At 53.2% G+C, this 11706-nt stretch overlaps 2 pseudogenes; one reads left to right on the forward strand and one right to left on the reverse strand.

Annotated features, from left to right (window-relative positions):
• Window positions 1-379: 379 nt before the first annotated feature.
• Window positions 380-5384, reverse strand: LOC133052953 (PI-PLC X domain-containing protein 1-like; annotated as a pseudogene).
• Window positions 5385-5634: 250 nt separating this feature from the next.
• On the forward strand, window positions 5635-9809 carry LOC133052954 (PI-PLC X domain-containing protein 1-like; annotated as a pseudogene).
• Window positions 9810-11706: the final 1897 nt, after the last annotated feature.

Here is an 11706-nt window from a genome sequence, read left to right on the forward strand (position 1 = left end):
GTCTCCAACGTTCAGTGGACGGGCGGACGGATGACCAGCTACGCAGGACAGGGCTGAGAATAGCCTCTGCAATGCCCAGCTCCTAAACATGCCGTACATCAGCACCAAAGCGGCTACCGGTTTCGGCCAGTGACGGCACAGGACGTGACTGAGACGGCAGCCTCAGTGACACCCAGCTCCACCCACGCGCCGTCCGGCGGCCTCGAAGCAGCTTCCGGTTCAGCCCAGTGACGTCACAGGATGTGAACCAGGAGTGGCCTCGCAATGCCCAGCCCCTCAGTGCGTCGTCCGTCAGCCCCGAGGCGGTTTAGTTTCATGCTGGTAACACGAACGTGACTGAGACGCAGCCTCCGTGATGCCCAGCTCCAGGTGCCATTTTTCAGCCCTGAAGCAGCTTCTGTTTCAACCTGATGACATCGCCAACAAACCCGACGGCCCAGATGAAGTCGCCTGCGATGGTGTTGGTATAGCCGGCAGCTGACCCCGGGCACTGGCCCCACACCCATGCGCAAAGGTAGTGGAGCCAGGGACCAGGCCGGGGGGATGAGGACAAGCTGCAGGTTCTCTGTGAGGTTGATGCCGGCCATGAACAGCCTGCCTGGGACAAGACAGGGGCTGCAGTTCATGGTGCCAGCTGTGGGGTCAGCCGCCTACATGTGAAGTCACTAACCCACAGAGTCATGTGACAAACCAGACCATGTGGTCACTGACTCACATGGTTGGTCACCCACCCATGGGGTCACTTCATAATGTGGTGATCCCTCCAAATGGCCACCAACCCACGTGGTCACCCACCCATGGGGTCACTAACCTGCGAGGTCATGTGGTCACCTGTCCACGTGATTACCCCCTCACACCATCACCCACCCACTCACCAGGTCAGCAACTCACATGGTAACCCACCCTGCTGTCAGGAGTTCAAACCAGTCACCCACCCACATGGTCACCCACCCACAGGGTCACCAAGCCACACATCTCCTGCCCATGTGACAAATAACCTATGGGGTCACCAGCCCATGCAGTCACCAAGCTGTGACATCGCCCCCCAGACTCTGGCCTCTGCAGGGGTCAGAGATTCAGATGTCCGACAGAGACCCAAGTTGACACAGCAGGGACTCACAGGGGTGTTGACTGATGAATTTCTCCTGTTACAGAGGGCAGGCGGGCTGGACAGTGACCCCAGAGATGTCCATGTCCTGGCCCCGTATAGTGGATACAATAATGTCCGCACGGATGTTCACATCCTGTCTACATCCTGACCCCCTGTGGTAGACACAGTAACATCCCCAAGAATGTCCATGCCCTGTTTGCCATGTGTTGAACAGAATAACGTCCCCTAATATGTCCTGTTCCATTTATCCACTTGAACTAGGACATCCCCTTGTGCTAGGACATGCGTGTGATCAGGTGTTCTGGTATGAAGGCGGCACTCACCTTGGTGGCTGCAGCTCTTCATGTGCTCCAGGTAGTGGACGAGGTCTAGGTGATTCACCTGGTTCCCCCACCAGTAGGGGATACCAGGCCACAGTTCTGCATGCTGACTCATGGATGCCCCGTCCTTGTATGGCAGGATGACCTGCTGGCCCCGGGACCATGGCTGGCGCAGAGTTGGCACCTCCTGTGGGGAGAATCATCCAGGTGCCCATGAGACGTATGCACAGGGGTTATTGGGGTGCCTTGTGACACGATGTGTTAGGTATTGGGGGTGTCCCAGAAGCTACAGCAGTGTGTGGATTATTGGGGTGTCTATGAGAAGTGATGGAATGGTTATTGGGTTCTCTGTGAGAAGAGATAGGAATGGGTGGAATAATGGCATGTCTGAGTAGAGACACTAGTGGGTAGATTACTGGGGTGTCTGAGTGGAGAAGGTGATGAGTGAGTTATTGGGGTGTCTTGAGCAGTGATTGGTAGATTTTTGGGGTGTTTGAGTGGAGACAGTGGTGGGTAGATTACTTGGGTGTCTTGAGCAGTGATGGGTCAATTATTGGGGTACATACCTGAGTGGAAACAGAGGTGGGTGGATTATTGGGATTTCTGATAGGAAATGGCAGGTGAATTACTGGGGCAACTTGAGGCGTGATTGATGGATTTTGGGAGTGCCTGAATAGAGACCAGGCAGGGTGGACTATTGGGCGTGCCTGTGACCAGTGATGGGCTGGTTACTGGGGTGTTTGAGTGGAGACAGTGGTGGGTGGATTACTGGAGTTCTGTGAGCAGCATCACCTGGAGTCTGAATCAGCTTCATGCAGCGAGCAGATAGTTGGATTACAGTGAAGCCTAGTGCTCCTGCTGACAAGAGTATGGGGAGCCTGTGGCCCCTGCTCACCCCACGGGGACACAGGATGTTCCCAAAGATATTCTTGATGCAGCCCATCAGGTTCTCGTGCAGGTCCTCCATCATGCCCTCGAAGTTCCTGCATGCCAGGATAACCACCTCCTGGGGGTTGTTCTCCAGCCACTCCGAGATCTCCAGGAGGGCATTCTTGGAGAGGGTGGAGGAAAGGGGCCTTGTATTGAGAGACAGATGGGCGTGGATGGGGACTTCCCCCAGCACAGCCATCTACAGACTGGTTGGGGAGTCCTGACTCACAAAGACATAAAGCATGGCGCCTGCTCCCAAGGGACCCAACCTCTTCTGAGTTGAAGTGGGGAACTGTGGCATTGCTCTGGGGGGTCTGTGTGTGTGTGTTTCTGTGTGTGTATGTACACGCTCCTGTAGGTACAGGTGCACACATATGTGTGCATGTGTTCAGGGTCTGTGTGTGCACAGATATGCATGTGTGTGTGTGTGTGTGTGTGCACAGCAACAGAGAGCAGTGCTTATAATACTGTGAGAAGTCTGTACTCCAGGGAGCATGGGAGGCCAGCAGGGTACATTCACAGTGAGGCCCAGGCCGGAACCTCCAAGGGTCATTAGGTTTTGTGGTGGGGGCACTGGGGGCCGAGGCCAGACTGAAACATTAAGTGACTTGTCCAGCAGCCGAGAGAATGGACTGGACACCCCAAAACGGGACACAGGAAAAGACGTGTCAGGAACCTGGTTTAGCCAAATTCTGGGAGACACCCCAGAGGCCAGGGCTAGAGGTGTGAGTTCAGAAATGCATGTTGGTCAGGAATTCTGAGTGCCTGATGCCAGAGGTCAGCCCTCTCCTGCCAGGAGGAGTGTATCCGTCCCCTTAGAGATCAATGTCTTCTAACGGGAGTGGACCTGTGTTGTCCCCTTAAAGGTCAGCCTCTCCTGCCTGGAGTGACAGTGTGTCCATCTGAGTGGACGTGTGTCCATCTGAGTGGATGTGTTTTCATTCCCTTAGAGGTCAGCATCTTCTGACTGGAGTGGACCTGTGTTTTCCCCTTAGAGGTCTGCCTCTCCTGCCTGGAGTGACCAGATGTCCATCTGAGTGGACGTGTGCCCATCACCTCAGAGGCCCTCCACGTCCTGCCTGGACCAGACGTGGGTGTCCCTGGCTGGCGAACCCCCATCCATACCCCCTGCCCCCACCCTTACCTCCACGAGGGCCATCGTGTACACCATGTGGTAGAGTGCAGGTTCCCCTCGGTGCCCTCTTCTGTGTGTGCCATCCGCAGGTCCTCACACCCAGCATCCAGCTGCTTCATGCTGCTCAGCACCTGCACACAGAAGTCGGTCACCTGTGCTGGGCACAGAGGGCAGCCCCCCGCTCAGGGGCTGGGCATGCACTGAGGATGCCCAATGAGGGCCACATCATCCACTGTGAAATCAACAGTGTTGGTGTTGCCAGGACTGAGGCCCTGCTTCTGGGAACAGGGTCTCCAGGGTCACTGGTCACATGGAGCACACAGCCCGGGTCCAAATTGTGGTTTTGGGGGGGTGTTCCTGCAGAGTCCAGCCTCACCCTCCTCTCAAGCAGTCCCTGGGTGGAAGCACCCTGTGGGTTCAACAGCCCAGGCTCCAAACACCCAAGCTGGACCCTTGAACATGAGGACACACAAGACCCACAAAGGTCTGTGCCCACCCCCAGAAACAGTACTAGGAAAGGCAAGAAGGAATCAAGCGGGGAGAACGAAAGGAAGAAACATCTGTCCGCCACACAAATAAGACAGGAAAAAGCAAAAAATAACTAACATAAATTGAAAAGTGAAAGTTGTTCAGTTGTTTCCAACTCTTTTCTATCCAGTGGACTGTAGCCCACCAGACCCCTCTGTCCATGGAATTATCCAGGCAAGATTACTGGAGTGGGTTTCCATTCCCTTCTCCAGGAGATCTTCCCAACCCAGGAATCGAACCCATGTCACCAGCATTGCAAGCAAATTCTTTACCAACTGAGCCACAAGGAAGCCCTAATATAAATTTGTAGCAGAAAATGTACTGTGTCCTCTACAAGGAGTCATAATGGAAAAACAAGAAAACATAAGGATTAAAAAAAAAAAAAAAGGAAAGAAAATAATAGATTCTCTCCATCCAAAATAAAAGAAAAAGCAAAAAACTAATATTAACATAAACTAGTAGCAGAAAATGGTACTGTGTTCTCTCTAGAGAGTCATGACGGACAAAAAAAATATGAGGATAAAACATGGGGAAAAAATGGGAAAGGAAGTCACAGTGCCCCCACTCAATCCAAATTAAAAGAAAAAGCAAAGACTCATATGAATATTGTCAGCTACACACAGGCACTTGCCATCCACCTCTACAAGGATTAAATTAGGTGCTGCTGCAGCAAATGACCTTCAACACCCCTTGAAAGACCACCACCCGTGTCCCCCACCCTGCACACAGCCCACTTCTTCTTGGCAACCATACCACTTGAGACCACTGCACTGAGGCCCCCCAGGATGGAGGGATCCTGCCCTGGAGGGACATAGAACAGAGAGACCCTGGCACCAAGGGACCCTCAGAGCAGAGGGACCCCAGTCCTGCAGGACTCCCAGGTTCTGGTGGACGCCCTACTGCTCACTCCCTCCTCTGGGTGTGAGCTCTTAAGGCCAGGCTGCAGGCACCTGATGCAAGCAGGAATGAGGTTTGCCCATATTCCAGCCCTGGCTCTCTGCCCATCAGATCCCCTGAGAAGGATTCCAGCAGCTGGGGATCTCCCAGGAGGAAGCAATTACACAAGGCAAGAGCTGTGTTTGACAGCCATCTGTCCCCTCCAGGTGGGCCCCTGCTCCTGGGGGCACCTGGGCCCAGGTGGGTTCTCTACCTCAGTCTACCGCATGAGGTCACACAGGGCCTCCTCCAGTGTCTCACTGTGGGCCGGCGGGGGCAGAACCTGACCTCACCGGCATGCGCCCCACCTGCTCACCTGAGTGGGCTGAGAACTCAGAGGGGGCGGCTGACTCACAGGAGGAAGCGCCATCAGGGTGTGCAGGGGCACCCGGCTTGCTCCCTGGGGTGCTGTCCGAGGCCTCATGGCTGGGTGGCACTACTGCTGAGCACTCCTGAATCTGCACTGGGAAACCAGACAGCTGGGGTTCAGAGACAAGGAAGAGAGGACAGGTGACCCACACCTATGTGCCTGGGAGATGGGAAAGTGTCTTGCAAGTACAGGATTGGTGTCCACAGGCGATGGGACATTATTCCTCCCATCACAGTGAACCCACCACCATCTCAGGCCAGTGCGAATGGGAAGATGAAGCCCTTGTGACACCCTGACCCGGATTATGACGGAACAGAGGTCCAGGGATGTGGAGATAGGACGACTCGGGAGTGGGCAGGTGACCTGTGCTAGGTGGAGAGTTGTGGAAAGGACACCCAGGAGGCAGGTGACCTGTATTATGGGGAGGTCTCCTCTGTGAGGGGAAGACAGACACACACCCTCAGGTGTCCCCAGGATGGTGACACAGACACACCAAAGGAGCCCTATGTGGCGGGGCACACACATCCACAGGGGTCCCCATGGCGTGGTGCTTGGGGTTCTGACATACTGTTTTGCTGTGTGTTCTACTTGCATCTTGTTGACTATTCAGATTAGAGAAGAGACTTTTATTCTGAAAGGTTATTGTGACGAGGAAAGGGGAGTATTACAGGAGGATGAGCTCTTCAGGGAGAAGGACTATTATTCTAGAGAGGGGGTGATTACATAGAGGTAGGACTTTATTTGCACAAGGGGCACCATTACTGTAGAGAGCTGACTAATATGATAGAGGGGAGATACAACAATAAATAGGGCTATGACCATGTAGGGGGGATGTCACTGTGGAGAAAGTGAAAGTTGATCAGTCATGTCTGACTCTAGACAGGCCATGGAATTCTCTAGGCCAGAATACTGGAGTGCATAACCTTTCCCTTCTCCAGTGGATCTTCCCAACCCAGGGACTGAACCCACGTCTCCCACAATGCAGGCAGAATCTTTACCAGCTGAGCCACCAGGGAAGCCCTACTGTGGAGAGGGGATTCATAATCAAGGAGGACCCTTACTGTAGTGGGGGACTATTACTGTGGAGGGGGGAAAGTTATAATAGGATGACTCTGATACCATGGGTCTTGTGTGTCCTCATGTCCAAGGGTCCAGCTTGGGTGTTTGGAGCCTGGGCTGGTGAACTCACAGGGCGCTTCCACCCAGGGACTGCCTGAGAGGAGGGTGAGGCTGGACTCTGCAAGAACACTGCCCCCAAGACCACAATCTGGACCTGGGCTGTGTGCTCCATGTGACCAGTGACCCTGGAGACCCTGTTCCCAGAAGCAGGGCCTCAACCCTGTTCCCAGAAGCAGGGCAGCACAAACACTGTTGATTTCACAGTGGACGATGTGACCCTCATTGGGCATCCTCAGTGCATGCCCAGCCCCTGAGCGGGGGGCTGCCCTCTGTGCCCAGCACAGGTGACCGACCTCTGTGTGCAGGTGCCGAGCATCATGAAGCAGCTAGATGCTGGGCGTGAGGACCTGCAGATGGTGCACACAGAGGAGGGCACCGAGGGGAACCTGCACTCTGGCCACATGGTGTACACAACGGCCCTCGTGGAGGTGGGGGCGGGGGCAGAGGGTATGGACAGGGGTCCGCCAGCCAGGGACACCCACGTCTGGTCCAGGCAGGACATGGAGGGCCTCAGAGGGGATGGGCACACATCCACTCAGATGGACATCTGGTCACTCCAGGCAGGAGAGGCAGACCTCTAAGGGGACAACACAGGTCCACTCTAGTTAGAAGACACTGATCTCTAAGGGTACAGACAGACGTCCACTTCTGGCAGGAGAGGGCTTACCTCTGGCATCAGGCACTCAGAATTCCTGACCAACATGCATTTCTGAACCCACAGCTGTACCCCAGGACTCTGGGTTGTCTCCCAGAATTTGGCTAAACCAGGTCCCTGACACATCTTTTCCTGTGTCTACCAGTTTTGGGGTGTCCAGTCCATTCTCTCGGCTGCTGGACAAGTCGCTTAATGTTTCACTCTGGCCACTGGCCTCCCACGCTCCCTGGAGTACAGACTTCACACAGTATTATAAGCACTGCTCTCTGCTGCTGTGCACACACACACACACACATGCATATCCGTGCACACACAGACCCTGAACACATGCACACATGCTTGTGCACCTGTACCTACCACAGCATCTGCATACACACACAGAAACACACACACACACACACACACACACACACACACACACACACCAGAGCAATGCCACAGCTCCCCACTGCCACTCAGAAGAGGCTGGGTCCCTTGGGAGCAGGCACCGTGCTTTATGTCTTTGTGTGTGAAGACTCCCAACCCGTCTGTAGAGGGGCTGTGCGGGGAGAAGTCCCCACCCACGCCCCTCTGTCTCTCACTACAAGGCCCCTCTCCTCCACCTCCGTCCAGAACGCCCTCACAGAGATCTCAGAGTAGCTGGAGAACCATCCCCAGGAGGTGGTCATCCTGACATGCAGGAACTCTGAGGGCATGATGGAGGACCTGCATGAGTACCTGATGGGCTGCATCAAGAACATCTTTGGGGACATGCTGTGTTTCCATGGGGTGTGCAGGGGCCACAGGATTCCCATGCTCCTGGCAGCAGGAGCACTAGGTTTCACTGTAATCCAACTATCTGCTTGCTGCATGAAGCTGATTCAGGTGATGCCGCTCACAGAACCCAAGTAATCCACCCACCACTGTCTCCACTCAAACACCCCAGTAACCAGCCCATCACTGGTCACAGGCACCCCCAATAATGCACCCTGCCCGGTCTCTATTCAGATACTCCCAAAATCCATCAATCATGCCTCAAGAGCCCCAGTAATCCACCTGCTATTTCCTATCAGAAATCCCAATAATCCACCCACCTCTGTTTCCACTCAGGTATGTACCCCAATAATTGACCCATCACTGCTCAAGACACCCAAGTAATCTACCCACCACTGTCTCCACTCAAACACCCCAAAAATCTACCAATCACTGCTCAAGACACCCCAATAACTCACTCATCACCTTCTCCACTCAGACACCCCAGTAATCTACCCACTAGTGTCTCTACTCAGACATGCCATTATTCCACCCTTGACTGTCTCTTCTCACAGAGAACCCAATAACCATTCCATCACTTCTCATAGACACCCCAATAATCCACACACTGCTGTAGCTTCTGGGACACCCCCAATACCTGACACATCGTGTCACAAGGCACCCCAATAAGCCCTGTGCACACGTCTCATGGGCACCTGGATGATTCTCCCCACAGGAGGTGCCAAGTCTGTGCCAGCTGTGGTCCCGGGGCCAGCAGGTCATCCTGTCATACAAGGACGAGGCATCCATGAGTCAGCATGCAGAACTGTGGCCCGGTATCCCCTTACTGGTGGGGGAACCAGATGAAGCACCTAGACCTCGTCCACTACCTGGAGCACATGAAGAGCTGCAGCCACCAAGGTGAGTGCTGCCTTCATACCAGGACACCTGATCACACGCATGTCCTAGCACATGGGGCTGGGTTTGGGTTCAAGAGGAGAAATGGAACAGGACATACTGGGGGATGTTATTCTGTTCACTACCTGGGGACCATGGCATGGACATCCTTGTGGATGTTACTGTGTCTACCACAGTGGGTCAGGGTGTAGACAGGACGTGAACATCCGTGCGGACATTTTTGTGTCCACCACACGAGGTCAGGACATGGACATCTCTGGGGTCACTGTCCAGCCCGCCTGCCCTCTGTAACAGGAGAAATTCATCAGTCAACACCCCTGTGAGTCCCTGCTGTCTCAACTTGGGTCTCTGTCGGACATCTGAATCTCTGACCACAGAGGAGGCCAGAGTCTGGGTGGGTGATAGCACAGCTTGGTGACTGCGTGGGCAGGTGACCCATGGGTTACTGTTCACATGGGCAGGAGATGTGTGGGTTGGTGACTGCGTGGGTGGGTAAGTGTGTGGATGGGTGACCGGTTTGAGATCCTGCCTGCAGGGTGGGTTACCATGTGAGTTGCTGACCCAGTGAGTGGGTGACCACATGGGTGGGTGATGGCGTGAGGGGGTAATCATGTGGACAGGTGACCACATGACCTCTCAGGTTAGTGACCCCCATGGGTGGGTGACCAATCATGTGAGCCGGTGACCACATGGTTTGGTTGGCCACATGACTCCATGGGTTAGTGACTGCACACGTGGGCACCGGACCCCACATCTCGCACCATGAACTGCAGCCCCTCTCTTGTTCATGGCCAGCATCAACCTCACGGAGAACCTGCACTTTGTCCTCATCCTCCCTGCCTGGTCCCTGGCTCCACTACCTTTGCGCATGGGTGCGGGGCCAGTGCCCGGGGTCAGCTGCCGGCTATACCAACACCATCGCAGACGACTTCATCTCGGCTGTCAGGCTTGTTGGTGATGTCATCAAGTTGAGCCGGAAGCTGCTCCAGGGCTAACAGACTGGTGCGTCTGGAGCTTGGCAGCGCTGAGGCTGCGTCTCAGTCACGTTCTGTGATGTGACCAGCCTGAACTGGAAGCCGCCTCGGGGCTGACGGACGACGCACTGAGGGGCTGGGCATTGCGGACGCCACTCCTTGTTCAAATCCTGTGACGTCACTGGGCTGACCTGGAAGCTGCGTCGAGGCCGCTGGACGGCGCGTGGGTGGAGCTGGGCCTCACGGGGGCTGCGTCTCAGTCACGTCGTGTGCCGTCACCAGCCTAAACCGGAAGCCGCCTTGGTGCTGATGAACGGCGCGTTTAGGAGCTGAGTATTGCGGAGGCTATTCTCAGCCCTGTCCTGCGAGGCTGGTCATCTGTCCGCCCGTCCACTGAACGTTGGAGACTGCAGGGGTGTGGCCAGATAGCAGGGTCCTTGGTCTCCTCGGTCCTCCGTGTGTCTCTTGGTGAATGCAGGGTGTGAGGTGATGATTAACGGTGAGTGTATGATTTATACAATCACATCCTCAGGGAGACACACCCGGTCCATGGCTTCCCAGTAGGAGAGTCTGTGTTGTCCCCTCCCCCTGGCACCGAGAGCAGCAGACAGTGACCCCCAGATCGGGAGGTGGGGGAGGCAGTATGGCAGTGGCTATATCTTTCCATGTGTGCTTTACGTTTCTCTTCTCTTCTTATCTATTTGTAAGGCCTCCTCAGACAATCACTTTGCCACTTTGCAATTCTTTTTCTTGTGGATGCTTTTGATCACCATCTCCTGCACAATGTTGGGAACCTCCATCCATAGGTCTTCTGGTGCCGTGTGTGCCAGGCCTAACCCTTGGGTCTATTTGTCCCTTCCAGTGTATACTCACAAGGGATTTGAATAAAGCAAAGAACCACAGGGACACAGTAGATTGGGAAAGACTAGAGATCTCTTCAGGAAAATTAGACATGCCAAGGGAACATTTCATGCAAAGACAGGCACAATAAAGCACAGAAACATTATGGGCCTAACTAAAACAGAAGAGATTAAGAAGAGGTAGCAAGAATATACAGAAGAACTGCAAATTTAAAAAAAAAAAAAAAAGATCTTATTATCCTGGATAACCACGATGGTGTGATGACTCACCTAGAGCCAGACATCCAGGAGTGCAAAGTCAAGTGGGCCTTAGGAAGCAACAGTATGAACAAAGCTAGTGGAGGTGATGAAATTCCAGCTGAGAGCTTTCAAATCCTAAAAGATGGTGCTGTTAAAGTGGTGCACTCAATAGGCCAGCCAGTTTGGAAAACCTGGCAGTGGCCTCAGGACTGAGAAAGGTCAGTTTCCATTTCAATCCCAAAGAAGGGCAATGCCAAACAATGTTCAAACTACCACATGGCAGCACTCATATTTCATGTTAGCAAGATAATGCTCAAGATCCTTCAAGCTAGGCTTCAACAGTATGTGACCCGAGAACTTCACAGACCCCACATTCAAACAGTTGATTCTTAATGCACAGTGATACCACAAAGATGGTCAAGATAGATACACACAATGTGTCTTTGTGTCTAAGTCAGTGAAACAATATAGTCACTGCAAGGTACAAACCTTTTTAGCTTGAAAAATCTTATATTTGAATGTAAAACATCCTGCTGAAATTGAAAAATATGTGTTAAAGTGAAATTCATTCTTAATTGTCAATTACTTTGAGCCTATGGAGAAAAGAAAATAAATTTACATTCATTGGGACTGCTTCAGTTCAGTTCAGTCAGTCAGTCGTGTCCAACTCTTTTCCTTGGAGGCTGCTTAAATTTTCACAGACTTTTTTTCTTAAAAATTCCCTTAATTTTTTTTTTTTTTTTATTAGTTGGAGGCTAAAATTAGATACAAAATGATGAGTAGATTTTATACAATGTTTTCTGGACATTTCCATTTCC

The sequence above is a fragment of the Dama dama genome, chromosome X, assembly GCF_033118175.1.
Source record: "Dama dama isolate Ldn47 chromosome X, ASM3311817v1, whole genome shotgun sequence".
Taxonomy (NCBI): Eukaryota; Metazoa; Chordata; class Mammalia; order Artiodactyla; family Cervidae; genus Dama; species Dama dama.